Source organism: Lepisosteus platostomus, chromosome 3 (genome assembly GCF_059453375.1).
Source record: "Lepisosteus platostomus isolate fLepPlt1 chromosome 3, fLepPlt1.hap1, whole genome shotgun sequence".
Lineage (NCBI taxonomy): Eukaryota > Metazoa > Chordata > Actinopteri > Semionotiformes > Lepisosteidae > Lepisosteus > Lepisosteus platostomus.
Window position 1 is genome coordinate 74,435,554 of NC_142613.1, and position 25,914 is coordinate 74,461,467.

A 25,914-nucleotide genomic window follows, 5' to 3' on the forward strand; every position below is an offset into this window, starting at 1 on the left:
CTTTAAGGATTCAAGGTGCTTTAGTGAAGACAAGTTGTTTGCTTTTCACTTGCAGCACAAGTGTCTTGATTTATAATAAGATATTGTATAATGTTTACCAGGGGGAGTTTGAAAGCTGTTGAAGCCGTATTGCCTTAAGGCATTTATGGGAAGAGGTGAGAAGCACACCAAAAGTAATGATGTTTATTCGGAATGATACTTGCATACCTACAGAGATACATACGTTTATATATTGTAGTCTCAGTTACAGTTCTGGATGACTGAAATTAATACAAGCTTCAAGGAATTTCAGATTTGTATAGATGTGAAATACTGCAATGAACCAATTCTATATTTTTTAACAGTGCACACAATTCCCAGTATATGCTGTGTTACAAAGATCAATATGTAATAGCTGAATGGAAAAATTCAAGCAAAGAATGAGTGTTTACCAATACACGCTCTGAAATTTAAAAAGCAATGTATGACTTGTACAGGTTTTTAGTAATGTATATTTTTGTGAACAGATAGACTATGTTCATAATTTACTTAATGGAATACTGGACAACTAGGTCTACAGACATAATATTGAGTTAGAAAAAGACATGTTTATTAACATTGTTATCTATAATATACTATATAGATGGACAATTTACATATGTACATCCCAACAAATATATGATGTGTGTGTACTAGAAAGTTGCAAACCATTAAATTTGTGTTCTTTAAAGCTAAATCTGATACAGTCAGTGACATGTACCAGAAAATATGCCTTATTGTATTTAGCATAATAGTAAAAACGTGGATCTCTACATACATATAAAATATATATTCTGACCAATAGAGATACAACAGTGTGTCATTGTATCAAGTCAGATTCAACAACACGGCTCCCACAACCCCACATGTGCAGTACTATGTGTTTAGAAAAAATTTAGCTTTATGTAGAAAGAAGCTTTTTAGCGGTTGTCTTTTTCTAAACTGTTCTTTGTCATGTAGCAGTAGATCTTGCAGAAAAGGACCAATTCAAGCACGGTGCTGTCATCACATGATTTATCCTGGTACGCACCGAATCATAAGAAATTTAGAATTATGTGTTGAATAAGTTCAACAGTTCATTGACTGAACAGACAAGTCTGACTGATTTCCAGCAACCAATATGGTTTGTCATACAATCTCCTCCCAAATTGGCAGCATGCTGATTTGTTATTTTTTATTTGGTGTTAAAAGAATTTCATATATAAATTAGGTTTATTTCAAATGGGTAAAGAAACAATTTTATTTCCTCTCTTTTGCAATTGAAGCTGTGCATTATAGGATTTTACATACCCTCTACTGTATTTTTGCCTCTGCATGATACAGCATACTTTAATAGAGAATCTTTAGCTTGCTATGCAATACTTCCAAATGGGTTTGGTAATGTAGTGTAAGCATATAATATTATTGATTGTCATTTCGTCCTCTCAAAACTGATGTTATAGCATTTCACTCCTGTAACATTGTGCCATTTCATTAGTTTTGTGGAATAAATTATGACAGGGTTAAAAAGGAAAATCAATACATAATATGAACATACGACCTAAAAAGAAACACAACATGAATCTATAAATACACTATATAAACAAAAGATCGTGAAAAGGGAACACAATAGTTTGTGAATAATGTTATTTTGTCCTTGTCCTTTTTCTTACAGTGTTTCATTATAATCATGCTTATTAAACTATGCAGTTATTTCACCAGGTGAAGGCAAGTATTTCTAGGATGGTAGAAATGAGTAAACATGGATTGGAAAATTTCCATTCCACAAGAAAGGTGACAAAACAGGCCTAAGTTATTACAGATGGATAGGATGGCAGGTTCTGACGAGACGACAGATCTTGTCTGAAGTGCCTGACCCAGAAAGCTGACCACTCACTAATTGGTCAAAGACAATCGGTCCAGTAGTGACGGTATGAAACCTGCACGCTGATAACACCAGGTTGGAGTCAAATGACGTCAAATCAATTAAAGTCAAATCAAAAGTCTAGAATTCAGTTCGGGGGAATTTTAGGCCCCTTGTACAATTAGAATACCTTGTACAATTTTCTTCACCGCATTATTAAAAAATATTGCAGCTCTGGAATCAGTCCAGAGAAAAGCAACCAGGGTACCTGATAATAGAACAACGTTCTATGCCACATGTTCTCTCAATTTAATTTATAATTTATTACATATTTTAGTCAATGTTTTGGTGTTTAATTTGGTTGTGGGTTTACACATTTTCCATGAAAGCAGATATATATGCCCCTCAAAGGTTACTTTTTAATGCCTGGAATGTCTATCAAAATCTTTAAGCCACCTCGTCATCGAAAACCTCTTTTTTAGGTACTTAGGTTTAAAATGTCAACAGCGTAAAATAAGGATGAAAGATTTAAAGATCGCAAACAGCTGTAAGACAGTCTGTGGAAGGTTTGGTTTGGTGTGCAAAAAATTAGTTTACGTTTTAAGAATAATACCATATTTAGGCTTCTGTCAGAGAAGGGCATCTGAAAAGAAAACAACATGGGGAAAAAGAAAAAGAAGGTACTGACCGGCATTGCTCATTTTGAAGGACGTTTTCTAGTACAGCTCCAGGCTGGAGAAATACCTTTACTTGGCACTATGATAGAGAATGTGTTTGACAGGATCATGTTATATGATCTCTATAGCTTTAATGGGTTTTTACAGATGGACTCCAGAGGTACATACAGTACACAATATGTGGTTTTCTCAAAATATGATTTGTGGTTTTGGACTGTCCTTGCTTTTCCTTTATCTGTCTTGCCTATGGTGAGGATAAAAATTCATTTGTAATTTGTAGCATTTCCGCACTTAATTCAAAGGCCCGCCCATCGTGTTTTACTTTTAAAGGCTATTTTCAGTCATTTGCAAGAATGAAGAAAAAGTTAGTTCAGGTGGGTAGCTGCGTCAGCATGCGTGGGCTGCAAAGGAACAAGCAATAGGTTTATTCCATGCAGAACAAAAGAGAAGAAAGAAAACACAACATTTCGGCTGTGGAGCCTTCTTCAGGTGTCAGGTGTCACACCTGAAGAAGGCTCCGCGGCCGAAACGTGTTTTCTTTCTTCTTTTTTGTTCTGCATGGAATAAACCTATTACTTGTTCCTCTGAAGAAAAAGATGTATAACCTCATAGAAGTCTGTGACTGTAGGCATAACAATTAGATTTATAGCTTTTTATTGCTAAATAGAATAGTTTATCGTTTTATATTAAGCTTTACTGTGCAGTGAAAATATCTGTTCTGTGTCACTACAGTGTATCAGTCTAAATGAAGCTTTCATACTCTGCTGCTTAAAAGAAAAGCTTAGTTAAAGAAGCATCAGAGATTCAGTATGTTGAAGTCGTCATGGTTTCCTGACTGCATCTCTTGCGTCTCAGCACACATTCTTTATTATTGGCAGTACCTACAGTCTCCCTTAAAGAAGTGCCAAAGTCCCTGAATATTTATTAAACCCAATTTGTGTAAACCTATAATAACCTCTTTTAAGGGTCATTTGGGATGTTTCTAAGTTAAACAGGTTTTTACAAGTGTTTGATAAAGCCATTTGGTACTAAAGAATCTGGGGTTCTCCATATTGAGGAACAAGAGTGAGGCCAACTGACACAATGCACTACATTGCAGTCATAATTTCTAATGAGCTACTCTTTTCCTTACCTGTCCTTGGGTGTGACTTTGTCTCTTTCCCTGACAGCCGTTCTGCTTACAAGGAGTAATGTGTCTGTACCACAATACCCCTACAGATACAGACTGTGGTTGTTGTGTGCTAAATCTCACCAGTAGCCATACATCACCTTCCTGTGACTACTTCCCTGATGCAGAATGAGAAATGACCCTGTTTACACAATTCCTCCAGTAAGTGATTAATTTTGCTGCTCATATTTCTAGTGACGTGTCAGCAAAATTGGTGCTTCATGGGCTTGTTTTAAAAATGAAGTGACAGTTTTCTATAATATATTACCAAATTAAAGACTAGGGGTGTATATCAATAAGGAATACAAAAATCTGTAATAAGATTACAAATTCAGCAGGGATTTCTGATTCACCCATTAGTCTCTAGCATTGTTTTTGTAACCACCAAACTGTTGAGTTTAATTTCAAAACCAAAAATAAATGATTTTCTTTTTAACAGTCACAGTTCTGCAATTAAAATAATTTTCCATATATTAAATGGTGTCATTGTTATTGTTAGATCTTATTTTGTAAATTTGTTCCTTCTGCATCAATTATGTTTATGTGCTTTTAAAGTATCAGCATTTTAAAAAACTAATTGTCTCTGTAATTTTGCAAAAAGCATGGCTCTGTTCTAAAAACATTGTTAGAACAAGCATCATGGTGGTACTGTAGATATTTAATAAAGTATCCACAAATATTCAGATGTAAGGAGTTTACATTGGGGTTAGTATTGTCACTCTTATGTGTCTACAGTATGACTGCTTTATTAACATTCTACAGAACCTTCATTTGTAATAATTCCATCATTAATAGAATATCTATTAAAATCTCATAAATAGTCTCACATTCCTAGTTAATTGAATTGTATGGCCAAAGCAATCCATGCATAAATAAAAATAAATCAAGAAAAGTAATATAAATTATGGCAGCATTTCCCAATGAAATCGGTTTATCCATCCAAGCAGGGCACACACAAGCACAGACACACTCACACTGGGGGCAATGTTCCCAGAAGGCATTGAACCTACCAGTATGTGTTTTGCCTATAGGAAACCAGAGCACCCAGCAAAAGCCCATGCAAACACTGGGAGATCATACAGTACAAACACCATGCAAGTAGCATGCCAGGAACTCAACCCAGGATCCCAGCTCTGCGAGGCAGCAATGCGAACCACTATACCTCAGTCGTACTGAAAATCTGTATTTCAGATCAAAAGATTAATGTGAGGTAAAAGTGTAGAATTTCTTGGTATATTGTGCACACGTGTTTAGCCATATTAGAACAATGTCATTTGTTGTCTTAATCCCTCCACTTCAGGGAATAGGAATCAGAATCATAACAAATGGCCTTGTCTCCTTTCATGTGATTAATCCTGACTCTTCTTAAGAGAAATTGTCCAAAACATTATCAGGTCATGTTTATCATCACAAATATCATCAGAACCTGTTGGTGTAAGAAAAATTGTGTCCTTGGTATTGTTTCTGCATTGGTGAAATGTGTGTAACAAACACAGCAGCGCAAACCTTTTGTGGAATGCCATTCAGTGCAAGATGTCGAGATGCTTGTGCATTGTGCAAATCCCATTTCTATACAACAATGCATTAATAAGTTCTACCATTTATCTGCAAAATGCCACAACCATCAACTGCACAGAAGAGGGGTAGGTGAAAAAGGGAATGTCACAGCAGGTGGTCGGATGTCTTATTGTCATCATGTCTACCTAGAAATCATTACTAGCTGGGTCTCAGAACAGACGAATTAGTTACAGAACAGACTGAAATTGTTGAGACTGATGGCCTCAGCATTGACAGGTCATACCTCATCAATATCAACCTGCTCAAAAACACTGGGCCGGAAAATAGACCGTCCTTGTTCTTGTTCTCAGAAGATGAGAACATGTCATTTTCTCTAATAAATCATGGTTTAATCTGAGGTTTGCTAATAGCTGACTGTGTTTATTAACATCAGGGAGCATGATTAAGACAGAACTGTGTTTTTGAACCAGTAAAATCTAGTAGTAAATGAGTGATAGTGTGGAGTCCAAATAATGCAGAGTTTCAATGAAAGCTTAACCAGACAGCTTAACTGGCTAACTTTGTTCAGTGCAGTAGAGGGATCTGGAGTGTTAGTCTTGAGTTAGGGTAACAGCGTGATGTAGCAGGAACCAGGACATGTCAGGCCAGGTGATGTTTTCCCAATCCTCCACTGTCCAGTGTTTGTGTTCCTTAGCCCACTGCAACTGCACCTTCTGGTTCTTTGCTGACAGGAGTGGGTAGCCATACCCCATCCGTGACAAGGCAGGACAAGTCGTGTGTTCTGATGGGCCTCCCCCGGCACCACTGTTGACCTCAGCTGTTAGTTGTCTGTTACTCTGCACAAGATGAGACCCTTTCTTCAACGGTCTGTTTCTGACCATAGGGCCGCTGTTGGCTGGATGGCTGATATTTGGGTGGTGCCCCGTGCTCGATAAACCAGTGACACTGTCGCTCGTGAAAGCCCGTGATACACTGCTCCTGGCCCGTCTAGTGACCAAAGTCACTGAAATCGTTTGTCTTACCCATTCTGCCACTGAATTGCTCAAACACACGATCAGTAGGTACCTGCCCAACCTGCTTCAAATAGTATGTCTGAGCACTAAATGACATGGGAATGGCAGGTGTACCTAATATACTGGCCACTCAGTATATATTTCCATTATCTCAAAATTATTTAACTCATGGAGCTGTTTTAGTTGCTTTTTCGTGTATATTTCAAATATATCGCAATAGATTTGGTTACATAACATGTAGATTCTAGGCAAAGACACCAGAATAGTCAACAAAGGCTAAAGGTTTTCGTATTAACTAGAAAAAAGTATTAAAATAAACATTTTAAATATAAAACAATTAAGTTCAGGTTATATTTTTATTATGATCTAAAATGTTGTTACTCAACTAATTACAGAATTTCATTTTGTTTTGAAGAATAAATCAAGGCCTCGATAGTCACCTTCAGGTGACATTTTTTTCTTTGTACGGGTGATATTTTATCTAAGTTTAAGTCAGTTTTTATATAGATCAACACTGTTTCCTTTTAGCTTCTAGTAATGAGCATCATTATGCTTTAATGAGGCTGTGCTGCCAGGCTATTGAAATCAATATCTAGTTTCTACCTCCAAATGAACATCAGTTCTACATGTTTTCAGTATCTAAATGCATTAGAAAATATAGCAACAGCTTTGAATTTAGCTCAGTCAGAGGTCTGTAAGCTTCAGAATTACTTGTTACACTTTCTTTTTCCTAGGCTTAGCACAAATTATAGGTTCCTTTTTTCCTTAGTTAGGACCCCATTGGCTCTGATAGTAAATTACTGTCCAACTCTGTCCCTGCATGTCCATTGGCAATTTGTTATACTTGCACTTCAGTTTTACTTTCCTTTATTGATCCCAAACCGTCTATGTAAATGGGTTTCTGTTCTTAAATGAATTAAAACCTTTAAATAAATTACAATAAGCCGTTGAATAGGCCGTTGAATCTTTGTGATCTGTTACATCTCCGTTCTTCCACAGTTATTTTACCCTCCTGCCTATTTTATGGGATGTTAAACAGGTGCCAAACAAGTCATCTTACAAGCTGGTTTGATTGAATTTTCTAAACAAGAACCTTACTGCTTAACTCCTTGGTATTCCAGAATGTACTTTTATACAGGGGTTGTAGTAATACGTAAATCGCCAGCTGATGAACGTACAGGTCCCCCAGAATATACAGTAGTATCAGTGGTATAAAACGGCTCATGAGGAATAAGAAAACATCAAACACAGACTTTAGTTTGATGTGGGAGTGAATCATGTCTACAAAACCAAATAATATCCAGGAATGTCCTAATAACATCATAAAATTACCAACAATATATGAACATTACAAAGCAAAAGCAATGTTTACAGCCAGCACTAAAGGTGCTGCAGTTGCCTTTCACCATTCGGCAAGTCTAGCCTGCCATGCTACATTTGAGTTCATATTAAAGGACAGCTGTGTTGTGGAGGTCACAGGGAAAATGGGGAGAGGTCAACTGTAGTTCAATTTCAGAGCACGAACAAAATGATATATCAGTATAACACCTCTTAGCCGACTGGACCACATGACAGAATGCAGCGACAGAATCTTTGTTACATGATGTTAAAGAAAAAACAGACAAAATGCAGACAAAAAATTCTGCTATGCCAGTAATTCTGTATTGCCACTAATATTAAAATCAGATATTTGTAAAAATGCTAAAAGCTACAGTATATTCTTTGGGTTTGCTGTCACTCAAGCAAAATCTAAAATATAACCTCCCTGTTCAAATAAAATATTTAGGAGTGAAACAAATTTAATTTGAATCACCTGACATGATCAAAGAACTAACAAGTCAGTGAAAAAAGCATTAATTCCCGATGTAAAATAGCATTTGTGTACTACAATCTGATCTTATCAATTCTTACCCTCATAAAAATGAAATGAAGTAGGAAAGATTTTAATCAGTGTTTACATAAGTGTGGTGCAGGGTATAATTTCTGGTAATTTCAGCTGAAGATAGAACACACATTCCACCTGATTTTCCACCTACTCTGGTTATTTTTCAGCAAAATCACTTCCTCCTTCAAACATCATGTGAGAGGTCCTGAAAAGAGTTCTGTAGTCATTGTTGCTGTCTCACGTGCCACCTCATGTCATAACATCAGCATCATCACTAAGCCACATGGGATGCTCTCAACTCCACAGAACTATGAAGAAGCATTAACTTTGGCAGTACCTTTTATGTATAAAACCACGCTCCAAAAAAACTAAAAAGAGAAGTGTGTATTTATAGATCCTAAGAAATGCAAGAGAAAATGAATATGTATAAAGTATTTGGCGAGACTGATCTAGCTGGGAGAATGGCAGCCTCTCCCAGACTGGACAGCCAGCCCAAGCCCCCCTCACTATTGTGAGGAATGAGCTGGGGAGCCTGCTGCAAGGGTATAGACAGGAACTCGGGGGCAGGAGGGCACGTGAAACAGATAAATCCCTGCTGTGAGACTAATATGTGTAGGCGAGTAGAAATGTGAGAGATTAGGATCTAAACTTCCTCTCAAATTCCTGTTATAACTTATATTTATTTCCATTTTGTACTTAAATGGAGAAGTTAGTTGTTATAGATTGTATTACTTTTCAGTGTGCAGTTTGTAGTATTTACATCCAGAATTCTTAATTTGAGACCACTGAACATCTGTCAAGGCACAAGATTTGGGGCAGTTGTATCTCCTTTGCTTTTATGTAACGAACAGTTCTTTCCGGACCCTATGCGGACGACACAATCCAAAGAAGTGGGGAAACACTGGGAAAACGTCATGCAGGAATACGGGGCTGAAAACAGGGGGGCGTGTCCAAGGTGCGCTGGTGCACGGGGGAGGTGTGGCCGAGGCGAACAATCCAAAAGAATAATCCTTAGAGAGTATCCAAAACACATGGGTAAGTCCAAAACCAGGAGATCCATCAAAACCGGGTCAGAACCGGCGGACAGGGAACAGGAACGGGAACAGAGATTAAAACCTTAACGGGACCAGGCGCTTCCAGGTCCCGGACTCGCACGGTACGGAAACCAGATGCAGAGCCCGGATGAGCGTCAGCGCCTGGCTTTTAAGGTGGGGATCAGAATAGGGATCAGGTGCACAGAATGAAGTCTAAAGTGAAGGGCTGGAGCACCCTTAAGGAGAGGGGACTATAATCGTGACATTTTAACTGACTTTGTCTCAAATTGCATCCTAATAACTGTGCCCAGAATGCCTGATTTGGTTACCTTGCACTAGGAACCTGTAGGGGAAGCTATGAGCTACTAGGTATGTATGAAATCAATTATTCATATAGACTATATACAGTATACGTGTTTTTATTCCATGTTACATGGCTTTTCAATTCCTTCTGCATGGCTTCACTGGCAGGACATCTTTCTAGTTTGCCTTCCTAATGTGGCAGTATTAATAATTAATAGTGGTAAGTGGAGCACCTAAGCTTTGAATGTATTGCTATTCCATTGAAGTCCCTTCTAAAAAAGCAGAAGTCATAAATGCACTTACAGCTCTGTGCGATTGAACAGTACACTGAACAAGCTTAATGATCGTATTTTGTAGTTCATAGGTTGGTTCTTTTGTATGAATGCTGATATGCTTGTAAGAGAGCAGCTGTCTCTCTTAAGTTGTATGTATCGATTTTTTATCAGCTGGGTGGATTTCAGACAGTTCTAGAAAGAAAATAAGTGCAGGCATTTGCACAAGGGTATGAGAGTGAAATCGGCTGTGGCACATTTTCATTACAGCTCTCTGTAAAGAGGTTAAGAACATAGGAGAAGTCACCTAACCATGGTGTCGGGCTAGGCACAGAGAGACCAGTCTAAATGTTAGGTCAAACCAAGGTCATTGTACAAAGAGTGCAGGGACCCTGTAACTGGGATTTAATGGGAGTAAGTCCACCGACACCACATACACACACACTGCTGTGCAAAAGGCTTAGACAACAGACAATCTGTGGTTATAATATGTGTATGTTATGAGCATACATATCAAGAACTGTAACAATTTACTCAAACCTGCCACTATTGTCATCTAATGTTATTACAATATTATATTGATAGAGATGTGTTTGGATGACTAGAAACTAAGACTCCCATTTTGTTGTCTTTAATTCATATTGATCAGGAGCCTCAAAAACCTGATCATAACAAACCAAGGTCACAAGCAGCCAATATGAAGTGTTTCTGTAGCTAATCAGTCACCGATAGTGCTACATTTTAACAGGCTCATTGTCACCTGTTCCTTGTCAACATTATTTGTTTCTCTATACACATCCATAACGGTATAAGGCTAATTGTGTGCTGCAAAACACTGGTTTGCCAGGATGCGTAAAAATTGGCAAACACTTTGATAGAAGATTGCCATAGAATTATACTTCTGTACAAAGAAGGAAAACAATGAGTAAAAGGCAATCAATGCAAAATGTCTCATGTTTTTGCACAGCAGAAAGAGAGACCTTTAGAGACGATAAACAAGATATTGTGAAATTCTAAACTTGAAATCAATAGAATATATAACTTTTTTGAAGTGTTTCTGATTTTTTCCCCCTAACTTTGATCATGTCAGTTAAATTATATTCACTTTTTGGCTTTAGAAGATATACAATTTTAATACGTTGTCTAAGACATTTCCAATGCATATACCTTGGGACTCTACCTTTCCAATATTACACTTCAGATGGCAGATACTGTATCTTACCGCAGTGGTGTAAGGGTATACAAACCTGATTGATGCATGTGAAAAGTACAAAATACAACAACAAGAAATTAACAATTCCTCCAACCCACATAAACCCCCTTACCCGTCCCCATCAGTGGGATGTCTCCTAAGTTCATATCTGAGGACCCTTAAAATACAGTCAAACATGTACAATAGACTCTGATCAATAAGGCTTTGACTGCATGAGGAGCAGCACTTCAAAACTCTACTGTCCCCCACTACTGTTTCCTGTAGAAACCTGCAAAGATGTGACATTCGCAAAACTGTTCTAGTCACCTCCATCGTCTGTCTCTGACCACTGCAGTGAGTGGCTTGAGGACTGCTGATGGTTTCCTGATGGTGTTCGGCCAGTAGTTTCTTCATGTCAGCCACAGGCACTTGGTCTGGAAGGTGTCAGTCTTCCTTGAGATGGGCTTGGTCACTTTTCAGCATTCAAAACGGTAGAGCAAAACACTGAACCCTGAGTTACTTTTGAAGCCTTTACTGGCTGCGATCCCTTCCTTGTGGAGTCTATTACAGCTTCCAATCTGGAAATCAGCAGTTCTTGGTGTCAGAAGATCTGCAGCTGGTGTGAAGATTTCCTCCCTACTATCATCAACAGAAGTCCAGCTGCCAGATTTGCCCCACTTCCATCACCTCTCATAGTGTTGGCTTCTGTTTCTGTAGCAGTGGGTTTTTTTATGGGTAGGGTTGCTGGCCCCACACTCAGCCCTCCTGTGCTCCTCTTTTACCTGGGCTTGGGACCAGCTGTTACCTTGAAGGAGACTGCCAGGCAGAGGTATCTGTTGGCCAGGGGCCCACCTAGATGATCTTCCTGTTGTATCCCACCTCGCTTGACATCACAGGATCCATGAGGAAACTCCAGTGTTTGCGAATATCACAAATGCATAATACACACTGTATACATTTGGTGTATTTTAATAATTATATACTTTTTTTATTTTAAGCTGTGCAACTACATTGGATTTTTGATTGTAATGCCTTCAAAATACTTCTGATTGTTTATCTTTTTATATGATTAAAAAAGTCTTTGCTCTAATGTTCACAGAACAAACTCAGAAAATGAGACCCCGGAGCAGTGAAATAACTGGACTATACAAAATGACCTTCTCTGTTCAGTCACAGTATAAGACTGATTGCATTCTGTTGTTGTTTTTTTTGCTTAGATAGTAGATTTTCTTGTCAAGTTAAATAAATGCAAAATAATTATCAGTGCTGTCTAGTATTAAAAGAAAAATCTTTTACATTTTGCCTTATACATGAAATCAATTATTTTGCAAAAGAATAAAATGGATTTAAGATGCACTGTACTTCTGGCTTTTAGAAATGATTTACCCTGCAGAGAGTTGATTGATTTTTCATTAGCTTTATATCAAAGGGGCAAAGGGACAAAGCCGTGACACACACTGTGCTCTGTTTTCAAGAAGAAGAATTAAATAAAAAGTACAGCACTGAGGTGAATTAGTGCTTTGATATGCACTTCCTTCCACGATTGTTAAAGAATATCTGATTAATAAGAAATAGGGCAATGATCGTCTTTGTACAGCACTGTGATCGTATTTACAATTTAAATGCAAATAAAGCCCGAAAATGATGTATTTGCGATTCGTATCGAGCAAGCACTGAATTTTCTGTAGAAAAATTATGATTCTTATTTGTTTTAGGTTTCTGTATTTGTCTTAGCTCAGACTGTATGTCATTTTGTTAGCTGCGAACTGCACTAATACCGCGTAATTCTGTTCAAGTGATATTGGAAGTTTACTAGTATTGATATCTTTACAGAAATTGCTACCATAGTCTTCGGATGATGCATGGGTTGAGCGGTTTAGTTAACTGGGTTATAGTGCCAGCAGATGTAATGGCCTTTGTTTCCACAGTAACACTGTTGTTGAGCTGACACTGGGAATAGTTTACCCATACCCTGGGGCCTGCTTCATCACTCTTGTGCTCAGCAATCATCTGCACACTCCAGGAATAAATGTCATAGATCTGTAGGCCTCATTTCTCCAAATTCAGCTGTATTTTCCATATTCAGATTTTTGATCATCTATATCTAAAATACTACAGAACACATACTCCTTTGTTTTGATGCTTGGTTTTTTTAAGTATGTAAACGCCATGTTCAAAGTCCCACATACCTTCCTGCCTTGATTTCTACATTCTTCTGATGAAAACAATCACCCTGTCAGTCAGCTGCATTATTTCAATTAAGCAATCTTATGCTACATCCAGCAGTTCTTCAGGCTGTATTATACTATCTGTGCTGATGAAAAACTGCTGTGTAATAATCTTTGGATGTCTCAAAACATACCCTTTATTATTCCTTAAAATAAAGATTTGTTGCATTTTCACAGAATCCCAAAGATCTGTGCACATTACAGGGGACCTACTTAATTCACCTCAGAAACTGTAGGAAGGCCAGATTGTACAAATTCAGCCTGGACACCTGTACTATGAACCCTGCTCTTATGAATAGCAGCATGGCTTATCTGATGATAAGTCAGAACCTCTTTTTAGCATCTCATACGAGGGATGGCACCTTCAATACTTCAGTGTCCCTGATCACCATAGTAGGGCATTGGTGTGGACATTCTTGTCTGCTGGGAAAAAGTGCCACCTATTGGTCCACAAAAACACCTACAGCAGTGACATGGTGTTTTGTAGAGCTGTGGCTCTCAATCCTGGTGTTGAAATATTGTCATGTCTGCTGTATTTATTTATACTGAGCCTTTAATCCCTGCTGCTAACTCATACCTGTAACAGATTTGCTTGCTGGTTTAGACTTTTTCTGCACTCTGCCCTTGATTTTATTTTAAATACACTAATTAGAGGGCATTGTATGCCATATACTCTGCACAGAACTTTATGTAACTTTTTCTCATTTGGCAAAGAGAATTTCTTTGACTATTAAGAATTTCCTTCCTTATTTCTCACTAAAAATGTCTTAAGTGATTAATCATACTGTAGCACTGTACTGTACGGTTTTAGAAACAAAGGCCTGAGTACAGAAAAAAAGCGTAAGCAAACAGAACAATTTCTGGCAGCAATTAGCACTGGTGATTAAAATCCCACAAGTCCAGCAGACACTAGAGTATTCCAGGACCAGGATTGAGAGCCACTGCCTTAGAGAAATCTTGTTCCACTACTAACAAGGTCTTGCTTTCCAAGATCTGACAAGAGCAAGATACAAGGAGATAAAGTAGTTGCAAAGCACAGAAATTAATATAAGATAAGATCACTTTATTGGCCATGTACAATGTCTTACACTTGGAATTTATCTTTTCGCATACCCCAGCTTGCTCTCCATGAGACACACAGACAGGGAGAGAAGCTGGGGGTCAGAGCACAGGGTCAGCCATTGTACAGCACCCCTGGAGCAGCTGGGGTGAAGGGCCTTGCTCAGGGGCCCAACGGAGTAGGATTCCTCTGCTGCCCACGGGATTCGAACCGGTAACCAATCATATTATGTTACCATCATTTGGTTGCTTCTGTTTTGGCGTCTTTTGAGCCAACAGCAATATACATTTTCCTTTTTCTCTCTCAAAGGAAGGTGGAAGGATTCTGTGCACACAGATTTGACTGTTAAGGAAGGATTGGGAAATCCGTGTCTGAATTGAGGTCAAACAAGCTATGTTTAAGCACAACCTGGTATGAGCGGTTCAGAAGACCTGATTCCAATCAATATAAAATCCACCAAACCATAAACAACAACCAGTTTCTTCCTGAGTGAGACAGCTTTTGACACATTTTTCAAATCATTGTCTTTTCCCTAATGCTAATTTTCTACTTCAGTAGGAAAGGCACCCTTCTGTCACAGCACGAGCATTGTGACGTTTACTATCATAACATAACCCATCATTTTATGCACCATGTGCCATTCCACAATGTTAAATCAACACACTGCATATTGCGTTAGTTTGTAATTTTCAGTTCATGTTACTGTAAAAGGTCCTGCAGAAAGAGCCTGAGAACAGAATGGTTTAGGCCAGGTGTCTGTGTGTAGGCTGTGTGTAGCTCTTGATCATTCAGTAGAAGTCAGAAGAACTACAGTACTCAGGAGGCCAGGATATGCAACATAGCCAGTGGACAGTTGGAAAGGTCACTTTGTCATTGTGGGTGGGGCTGTGTGTACTGTGTGTGAGGGCAGGGTGAACAAAGTGACCGGATCTTCTGAGCTGTGAAGAAGAGATCATCCTGGGGTGAGATTTGAAAGTGAATGAATTGAGGCAGTGAATGCATGGATATAGACAGCATGGAGACAGCATTGTTTAAAAAAAGAAAGAGAAGGTGAAAGTCTTATGGGCAAACTTAATATTTATGTTTCGAGGGATGAGAAGGTAGATGGTATTCCAAAACTTTAGGCCATAGTGTTTCAGGATTGTTGGCTTTAGACGGAATTTCCAGTCGCTGTTACTATTAGATAATTTTCTGAACGCATACCAATAGTGATTTTCTTACTCACAAAAAAAACATTTTGGGGGGTTTGATTAAATACAACCATTGTCACTGACGTAATATGTTTTGCAAAGCACAGAACCCGAATCTAACAATACTATATTTAAAGCATTTCCTTTTAGAAAATGCTGCTGTCTGCATGGTTCTCTCTACAGATTTAATAGAAGCACTTCTGCAACAATTCCTGCTTTGAGAAAGACATGGACTAAAGAAAACCGAGGTGTAGAAGGAGATTTACATGTACAAGACTCGAGTGACATACTGTAAGCAGCCAGAAAATTAAATAATGCTGAAAATCATATTGAGCTTCAGATAAGATTGTTTTTTGCTCTTCATGTCATTAACTTCACCTTACTCAGATCATGTAAATCTTCTTTTATTACTGCCGAGACTTTTGATAATGTAATATTTTCACATTAAATTTGACAGTATTCATTTGTTGACCCATCTGTTTCAGTCAAGGGCCTTCATTTTCCAGGAGACAAAATCAGTCTTGAATTTCTTCATGTTTGCTTTTACCATATCTTTGAACTGCTTCTTCCGGCCTCCTCTGGAGTAATAGCTCTGGCCAGGTGAGGGAAGAGATTCTTCTTTGGGAGCTGGGAGTTTGACATTCAGGCAGCATGATCAGCCCAACACAATTGATGGAAGATGATCATCGCTTCCGAGCTTGTGGTGCCTATGTGGGAGAGAGCAATGTTGGTTGGTCTTCCCTCCTACTTGATAGGTAAAATCTTGGGTGAAAACCAGCATAGGTAATACAATTCCAGTACTTTCAATTAACGTTTTTATTATTGTTACAGCTTTAGGCAACCAGGAAGTATCTCTAAGAGTTTAGGTATGGTTTGTGACACCTGGCAGACTAAAAACATCTTGCTTCAAAGCAGGGGGGGATGTTTTTTTTAGATGTGGGAGTTCCCTGTTCAAAGCAAAAACAAATTGTAAAGTTTACCTTGGTTTACCTACAGTAGGTAAGTTGTGGGTTAATGATAGTCAATGAACAGTACGGAAACATACCATATAAGATCACATTAATGACAAGAAAAAAACAAAAACAAGACAAAGAAAGACAACAGGAAGCAGGAAAGAAGAGGACAAAAGAGAGAGGAGTGGGGACTTGAAGCTTGCGCCAGGCCAGAGCCCCTACTTCATGATCATCCAAACAAAACCTGACTGGAGCTCAGTATTTGAACCTTGCTGGAGAGAGCTTGCTGTTCTGTGTTTTTAGGGAACTTTTTAGGTAAAAGATACCTCGGTTAGAGACATCTTTCCTGCTGAGGGTGCATTAATAGAATAGGAAGATAGGCTCCAATTTATTCTGTGACGTCCGGGGTGCAGAGAGAGATTTAACTGTAGGTTTTATTACATTTGTTGAGAAGGCAGCTGATCTCTTACTTGGCCTTTGTAGGCATTATTTAAGAGTTTTATACTTAGTAGAAGTCTGGGGGTGTTTCAGGATGAATGTTAAGCCTCTGAAATGCATTATCGGTAAATACTGTACATATAGTAACTTGTGTGTTGTATGTTTTATTGTGTGTAGTGTAGTTTGTGTCTTGCCATTGTACTAAATATTTGCTTAACCAAGTGTGCCTGCAGTATTACTCTTTTCACCAGTGCTGTGTCAGAGAACAAAGAGTTCACTTGCCTCTAATTGTACCAACCGCCCGGGTGTATTCTGGAAAAATCACTTAAAAGTTGGGGATTATGAATAATTATTTCACTTATTGACTAAACCACTTGGTCAATCTCTGATATTCACCATTTTCATAACCCCCATTTGTAACAGTATGTTGTCCATGTCTGAACCCCAAAGAGAAATAATGACTCTCAGTAGGTCATCAATTTATTAAATTTTTTGTGACCCTCAAACACGTACTTTCTGCTTGCCAAAGCCTGAACCTCTAGATTTTAGGTGTTGCTTTATTTCTTCCAGCCTTCTGTGAAAGATAGCCCCCAAAGTATGGGAGGTGCTTTATATTCTTAAACACGCATTGTGTGCATTTAGAGCTTGCTGATTGAGCATTTTGGTCTCCTGCCTGTTAAATGTAAGTCTCATCAACTCATGTGCCGCAGTAAATAAGTTGACAATTGTCTGGAGGTGCATTTCAATTATCAAGGCACATACAGCAGCATCATCAGAATACTAAACCTGGATGAAAAGCATTTGTGGTGGTTTTTGTGTTGGACTCAATCATTGGAAATTAAGAACTTTCCCATCTATTTGGTAAGTTGTCTCCAGCAGGGAGCTTATCAAATGGAGCACAGCATAACAAACAACAATTAAAAATAGAATTTGAGCAATGACACACCCTTGTTTGACTCTGTGATAGAAACTGGGCTCTGTAATAGATACATTTGTGAGGTTTACTCCACAAATATCTGCTGAAAATTGGAGGACATCCATACTTCAGGGGGGTCTTACTGTGTGCCTCATAAAAAAGGCCTTTGTCTAGTCAACAAATTCTAAGTAGAGAGGTTAGTGTTGCTCCCAGTATTTTTCCTGGAATTGAAGCAAGTCAGCCAGTCAGCCATGTGTCTTGAGGATCTAAACCACACTGCAACTCTGGGAGATGTTCTTCAGACAGATATGATCATAAGGAACTAAAGGAATATTATGCATTATTTTCTTAAAGATTATTTTCTTCGGTATTTGAAACGGAAAATTTGGAATAACTATTCTATTTATTTCTGCATTACAAGCAGAAGTAAAGCAGATAACTTGCTTTTTACTTTTTCAAGTCAAATGTAAAGGTTAGTTTAACTGTGACCTCTTAATAAGAGTACAACGGGTCATTACTGGTTAGATACTTTTAAAGATTAGGTTAAATTAGCATAACCCGTACTGTAGGTGGCAAGATCAAAGCAAGAAGAGATAAGCCACCTGAAAACTTAAAGAGAGCTCAAGTGGCTACAGTACATACTATGTCATTGGGGTCTATTATCTGCCTTTTTCAAATTGATTTTTTTATTCTCTGCTTGTGAAACATTGACTCTACTAAGCACTGGAGTGCAAAATAACAGGAAGTCAATGTTGTGCAAATTGCAAAGAATGCTGTGTCATGCTCATGTGTCTGTATCCTGTGCCCATACCCACATTTAGCTTTTAGGTTGTGAATTTCTATTTAGTTTTTGCAGTAACAGACCTATTGCAAGCAGAATAATGATTCTTACAGTACTGTATATTTTTGTCTGAACTGACCACAATAAAATGTCAGATATTGGTATCCATTTGTTGGTCAGAATAGCCAAATATAGACATAATACCAGGCCATGGAAAAGGTCAGGACGTGAGTTAAGACTTTTCCAGGTGGCAGTCTATGGTAGATGTGCCTTTTGTGTGGGCAGAATTAAACATGGTAATGTCAGATGCTACTATAGGCTGGGCTGTCCTATTTGCTTATAATCCATACAGCAACAAACTCTTCTGCAGCAAATGGCCTCAATGGAGATAGAAAAAAACACTTCAGATTCTATGGTAGGCAGAGCATAAATCCTGTCATTTGGGATCCCAATAAATCCATGTGCTTCAGAACACATCACATATTCAGCTTTCGTCTCCCTGCATCTTAATGGTTTAGAACAATTAGAGCAGTAAATGCATCACTGCAGTCTATAGAATGAGCTTCCTGCAAGGTTTAGCAAGATTAAGACTAACAGCCTAGAAATACAATGTTTCAGTGCATAATTAACCAGATGTCACCAGAAAGAATATGCTAACAAATTGCGGCAGATTTCGACAACTAAACGAAATGGTTACATTGTAATATATACTGTACAGTGTCCTCCAAAAGTATTCGAACACCAAAGTCAAAACTGCTTTGCTCTACAGTCAAGCAATTTATATTTTGTGCAGTGAAATTAATATGAATGATTTAAAACAATTTAATACACCTTTTGTTTTAAGAATAATGTTTGCAGATGCATAGATTTGGTCATGCTAGAACAAAAATGTGCTTTCTGTTCAACTCCATAATTTCAAGTGACCATAAGAATTCGGGCACTAAGTAGTGTAAATGCCAGTATTTGGCAATAACCACGCGAAGCCTGTAAGCTATTAAGATCACCAAACTCTCAGTATAATAGATAGATAAGACTTTATCATTTGAGATGCTTCGCTGCAGCCACTTTTAAGTTCTTCACTATTCTTGGGCTGTCCTCAATTAGTTTTTTTTCAGCATGTAAAATAATGTCTCAAATGGATTTAAATCTGGAGATTGACTTGACCAGTTTAAGAACTTCACACTTTTTTCTGCTGAACTCCGTAGTTGCATTCGTCATTCACTTTTGGGCCATTGTCATATTCCGTAGTAGAACACATGGCATTGCCCATCATTATCAATAAAGATGAGTGAGCCAGTTTTAGTGGTGACCATGAAAGCCCAGGACGTGACATGACCTCCACCGGGCTTCCCAGCTGAGATGATGTTCTTCAGAGAATCAGCAGTTTCAATCTTTCTCCACACTTGAACCTGTTCGTCACCCCTGTTGTGGTACATCTTGGTCTTATCTGTCCATAAAACTTTGTTCCAAGGTTCTTTGTTCTCCTAGCTCATCTTTGGGTTTCCAAGCAAACGTTATGTCAATTGCTGATGAGTGCAATTTCTGCGGAGTACTTCTGCTGGTTCAGTGGTTTGAGAACCCTGGAATTTGAACCCTTTGTTCTCTGGAGGTAGTTAAAGATCTCATTGAGAGTTGTTTTGTGGTTTTTATGTCATTAACTGCAGATATTTGTCTTTCTTCTTCTGTATTTTCCAAATTGTTTGTTTTGCCCAGTTTTTGTGTCTTGTGTCTGATTGGATTTTTCTTTTCTTTCTGCTTAACGATTAACTTTGCTTTAACAGAAGGTACTTTGGTTTTCATTTTGTTTTTGACTTCAGATTCCAAACAGTGCTCAAACAGAGACAGACATATGGGGTGTTGATAGCTTTTTACTGAGTGCCTAATTAGCCCAAAACAAACACCTGACCAACATGAGTCACCCTGTCAGCCATATGCCCCAATACATTTGCTCTTTCAGATTGAAGCAGGTCTGTACTATCAGTTCATGTAATTGACCCACAAGAACAGAACTAAATGAAAAAGTACTTCATTATAAATAAAATAACTTTTTTATTATTTTTTATTAATACTATAATTTTTATTAGAGTTAATAATGTTAATAGTGAAACTTTAGACTTCACTGTACAGATACGTTTAGAAGGATCTGTAGGAGCCCTAGTAATTGCAATAGCAAACATTTTGGCTCAGAACAGATACCATTATTTTAATGGGGCCTTTCCCTGTCTGGGAGGTCTAACAAGTTTTCTTTGTTTTTCGAATTCTCTCTAAAGAAGCCCATTGTGGGCTTCAATATGATTGGTTTTAAATGCATTTGTCAGAAACTTGTGGGAAAAATAACAGGGTGAATGCTTTTAAATATTTTAAATGTTCCGTTTTTAAAACATCATGTGATGCTTCAATCATTTTGAGGCGTCAGTCATGACCATGTTGATAACATTAGGATCTCAGCAGTAGGTAAATTGTTTTTCTTCAAACATGAAGGTGAACCAGTTTTGCTGCTGTCTTTTTGCTGCCATTGCAGTCCTCTCAGTTCCTTTGGACGGTAATTGTTTAAAAAAATTCCTGACATTCCTTTTTTTCCCAATTTTGAAGAAGGTGTTAGTACTTGCCGTTTACAGAGCAAGGCTGAAAGAACTGCAGGTCGATTTTGTTGTTTGTTAGTCCAGAATGCGAATTCTTCTTTTCCAATGCACTGACCCCTTAAGGTCAGTTTCTCGGACTGCTGCTTTGACAAAAAGAAAAAGAAAAAAGAAACCATTAAAACATCCTGTTTATGATTCTGATTATCTAACCCTAATTGGTATTTAAACTCCCTAAATACTGTATGTTCTTTTTTTATTCCCTATAACTAATGAAAGCTGCAATGTAATAAATAATTTTTGAGCACCGAGTATATGAATTACTTTTTACTTTTTCATAAATCGTTAATAAAGAAACGTGTTGCAGTTTTTTCTTGACAGTTTACCCTACATCACCTATCAACTAGATTATCCACACTGTGCTTTTTATCTCACTCAAAGAGATGATGAATACTTTTAAGAAAGTGAAATTTTACCGAATTATAAACTGGGGCTTCTCGTCATGTGGTCAGTCCTGGGAAAAAAATAGACTTTATGTTCTTTTCCCTTGATGTTATGGGAAAAAAATGTTGCTGATTTGCGAAATGGTCAGGTATTTGCTGACTAAAACAAAGATTATAATAACATGGCAGTGAAAGTCATTTTCCACTGTATGGGTAAACAAACCCAGACTCTCTCCATAACACACTTATACTGGATTTTGAAATTGCATTTAAAATGGAGTTGAATTGCTTTTGAAGAATGTTTTGTTTAAGAAATATTTACATTTTTAAAAAACTGCATCTTCACTCCTGGCAGCAGAGACACAGATTACATAAGAGTACTAAGGTAAATTTGGCATTTTTTTCCACAGTAATTAAATCCGTCTGGAGGCAATCTGAATTCTTCCTTTAAATCATCATATTTCCCAGAGTAATCCATGAAAGTAATCATCTTAAATCCTGACAATTTTTAAATATCTGTTTCTTTCAGACTGCTCCTACTTTTGATGTGTTCAGACTTTTTAAAGTGTCACAGGGCTGGAAAAATAACACATTTTATAAGACTGCGTACCTGTGGGACCTTAAAGTGTGTCATTTGTGGAAGTGGTGTGTTGTATTGAAGGTTTACAGATAATGCTCTAGGTTAAAACTTACCATGGAATTGCTGTTTCATGCAATAAAAATGTCATTTTGATTTTAGATACTTTCAATATTTGGTATTTGCACTGAGTTTTCTTCAGAGTAGCATATTATTTGAATAAGTAATTATAACTTTTGTTTACAGTGCAAGATATTTTACATGTACCATATTTTTATGTTTTTTATGTCCACTTCTTGAAATAAGTATTAAAGTTTTACATCATTAGACGATGCAAGTCTCTAAATGAAAGGGGACCACTCAACCCATCTTTTATGCTTGGTTTTTGCTTGGTTTAATAGGTGCTGATTGATCCACAAATCTCATTCAGCTGTTGAATATTTTGTTGGAATCAGCTCCATGGATGGGCAGCTTGTTTCAGACACCCACCACTCTTTGTGTAAACTAGTACTTTCCATTCTCAGTCCTGTTTTCACTAAGTCTCATTTGTGCCCCAGGGACTTTGCTTATCATTGCTGATCCTGAAACAATCCAACGGATACATTTTCTCAATGTTTTTCTTTTATTTTTTTGTACCGTGCCTCTTCTGAATGTCTTCTGTTCAAGGCTGAAAATAACAAGTGCCTTTAACCTGTGTCAAACACACATTTTAGATGTGGAATTAGTTTATTTGCTTTATTTCCATGACAGGAATATTTTTGTACTGTGGTGAGAAGAGTTGAACAATATCCTAAGTGAGGGTTTCTTGTTCTACATTGTATGTTATAGCATTCGGCTGGCCTTTATAGCTGCCATCTGTCTTGTATCCAGAGTATCTTAGAATTTAGTTTCTAGCTGCTTCCACACAGTACTTCACATTCGTCTGCATTCTGTTTCATTTGTCTCTTATTTATTCTGAAAAGTAACTTCTTTCCACACTGCAGCTCCTCCTATTTTGGTCTTACTGCTAGGAGAAAGAAGTCTTCAACGGGTATCCTGAAGGATATTTATTACATTTATGTTGCTGGAGAGATTAGGGGCACAAATATTTCTGTCCACGGCGGAGAAGAAGCCAGCAAAGTTACAATGTGTAAAGAGAAGAGGAGGAGGAGATTTTGGATGTTTTCTGTGGCTCAATATTTTCCTCCTTGGCTGTTGTCAAACAGCAGCATGGAGCCTGATGCATCACTGGGCAAAGTAGCTTTAGTTTGGTATGAAAACTGTTAGAGCTCAGGTCTGCATCATTTGTATCCTAACTGTGCTCTGTAACTCACGAAGAGACTCTGGCAGCTTTCCAGAGCTATAGTGTTCTGAGAAGGATGAGTAATCTCCAGAGAGAGACAGGGGGAGGGATGAAAGTCAGGATTGTTAGGAAACCGCACACTGATAAAGCAGGAGCAGATGCTGACTTAGCCCAGATGTAGCCGTACCACAGCCACTCAATGCTGAATGCCCTAGCAGGTATTGGTGCTTGGTGGGGCTGTGGCACTCCCAGAAACGAGCAGTAAGCCACAATGAGAAAAGAAGCTTGCCACAAGCATTGCAGTGTTGCGTTTCTTGAATCTGTCCAATGGCTTCCTTAAAATGCAACCCCCCTGCTTCTTTGGTAGAAATAATAATAAGCTGTATTTAGAAAAATACTGCAACATGAAAGAATCTAAAAACAAAATCCGTTCATTTACTACAGAGAACCCCAAAATCCGAAGAACGTGAAAAAACAAGTTGGGAAAACACTAGAATTATTTGAGTTTCCATGGCAGCGTGGATCGATTGCTTATAAGAACTCTGTCAGTTTCAGAAGGAAATATAACCACAGCTTATCAGGTCCACGGTTTCCTGTTCGACGGGGCTAATGGAACCATTAACTCAGCTCGTTTCAGGCTGCAAGGATCCTGTTGGGAGATTAGAGCAAGATTGTAGAGATCAGCTCCTGTGGGGTGGTGGTGCCGAGAGAACCTGAGTATTAATCCTCAAAGAAAACCTTAATTGGACACAGGAGTTCTTGACACTTCTTTGTTAAATGCTGCCAATCCCTCCAGCGATTTGGGGGAGGCAGTGAAGAAGGGGGGGAAGGGAGCCTTCGCTGCAATTAGACGTCTCTCAAGGTAACGAGCCTGTCCCCGAGGGACACTGCCGTTCACAAAACAAGCACTTTTAAATGTTTCATAATCATGTTTACACATCGAAGGCTCCACCCCTCAGTCGTGATTTATTTGGCTTGTGGCGCGCATATGGGCTCGGCAGTTGCAGTCGTGTCAGGCTTGTTTTAAACGCGGGATTCGAATGGCGATCAGAACCGCTACGACCTGCTTGGCACACTGCCCACCGGTGTGTCTTAATGGTAGGTTCTTGAATTGGCAGGGTGTGAGAAAAACCCACTCTAGTCATTGAATAACAGAAAAACATTGTGGAAACTGTGTAGGGAAAGATTCTGCAATGCCTGCCAAGAGTAACGGAACTGAATTGGTTTTCTTGTGTTTCTAAATGCAGTCCGGGCTCTTAGGCACTAACTAAATGCCACTAAAAATGCGTGTCATAAGATAAGATAAGATCACTTTATTGGCCATATACAATTTCTTGCATTAGGAATTAGTCTTTTCTAATACCCCAGCTCGCTCTCCATGAGACAAAGACACAGAGACAGGGAGAGAAGCTGGGGGTCAGAGCGCAGGGTCAGCCATTTATACGGCTCCCCTGGAGCAGTTGGGGTTAAGGGCCTTGCTCAGGGGCCCAACGGAGTAGGATTATCACAAAACCAGAGTAGTCATCACAAAAGACAGTAAAGTAAGATTACAAAAATGTGACATACAGTATGTGTATCAGACATTTATGAAAATGTGTATCAAAATAATATCAGATAATCCTAGCAGGATAAGATGTTTTAAAGAATCTAAAACACTTTCTGAGGCTCCCGTTTTCCTTAAAGAACGGGTTCAAACCCCACAGCCCAGGGTAGCCGAGCAGTTGTCAGCTGCCATGGCAGGAAATATGACCGAGAAACACTATGAAGGTGCAGCGCAACAAACATAATTTATTAAATATATATTTAACCCTCCAATGGACTGGTGTCCGTCCAGGGTGAACCCTGCCTTGTGCCCGTTGCATGCTGGGATAGGCTCAGGCTCCCCTGTGATCCTGTAGATAAGGTAGTTAGAAAACAGATGAACGAATGATATATTTTTTAAGATACTTTCCCTTAGAGGAAGTTTCAGTTAGATTTCGCCCACAGCAAATTAATGTTCAAAACGTAATACTCAAAGCAGCTTTCTGTGAATGAGACCCTGAGCTGTCTGTACTGTCCTCTATAGACAGGCCCATAGTAATACCTGTTCACGTCAGTCTTTTAACCAAATCCTGAGCGTTCCATACCGTACCAGTCACTTACAGATGAAAAACATTATTCACACCTTTTTATATCAAATATCCTCCAGAAAAATGGTAAACAGTAGTTTTCAGATCCAGTTCTCCTTTTAACAGTGCTCTAAACTACAGTATGAACATACTTAAATACTCACACCTGAAGAAGGCTCCACAGCTGAAACGTTGTGTTTTTTTTCTTCTCTTTTCAGCATGGAATAAACCTATTACTTGTTCCTTTGCAGCCTACGCATGCTGACGCAGCTACCCACCTGAACTACTTATGTGTGTGATGCTTTATACAGAACTGATGTTCACACAAATTTAAATAAGCATATATCCCATACCTTCCCATGTTCACTTTCATTTTGTGTACAATGTGTCTGGGCTTCACAATGTTTTGTCTGCCATCTACTCGTTGGAGCTAGTA

The 25,914-nt window shown here is 38.4% G+C and overlaps 1 protein-coding gene across 3 annotated transcripts in view; it reads left to right on the forward strand.

Moving 5' to 3' along the window:
• Nucleotides 1-25,914, forward strand: part of LOC148675454 (heparan sulfate glucosamine 3-O-sulfotransferase 5) — an 86,637-nt gene that overhangs the window by 47,286 nt on the left and 13,437 nt on the right. The window contains exon 1 of one of the 3 annotated variants that reach the window (XM_088626803.1): nt 21,734-21,896. The exons of the other annotated variants lie outside the window; for them this stretch is intronic. The gene's annotated coding sequence lies outside the window, so the exon portion shown is untranslated. Of the gene's footprint in view, nt 1-21,733; nt 21,897-25,914 lie in introns of those variants that run through there. 3 annotated transcript variants of the gene reach the window in all.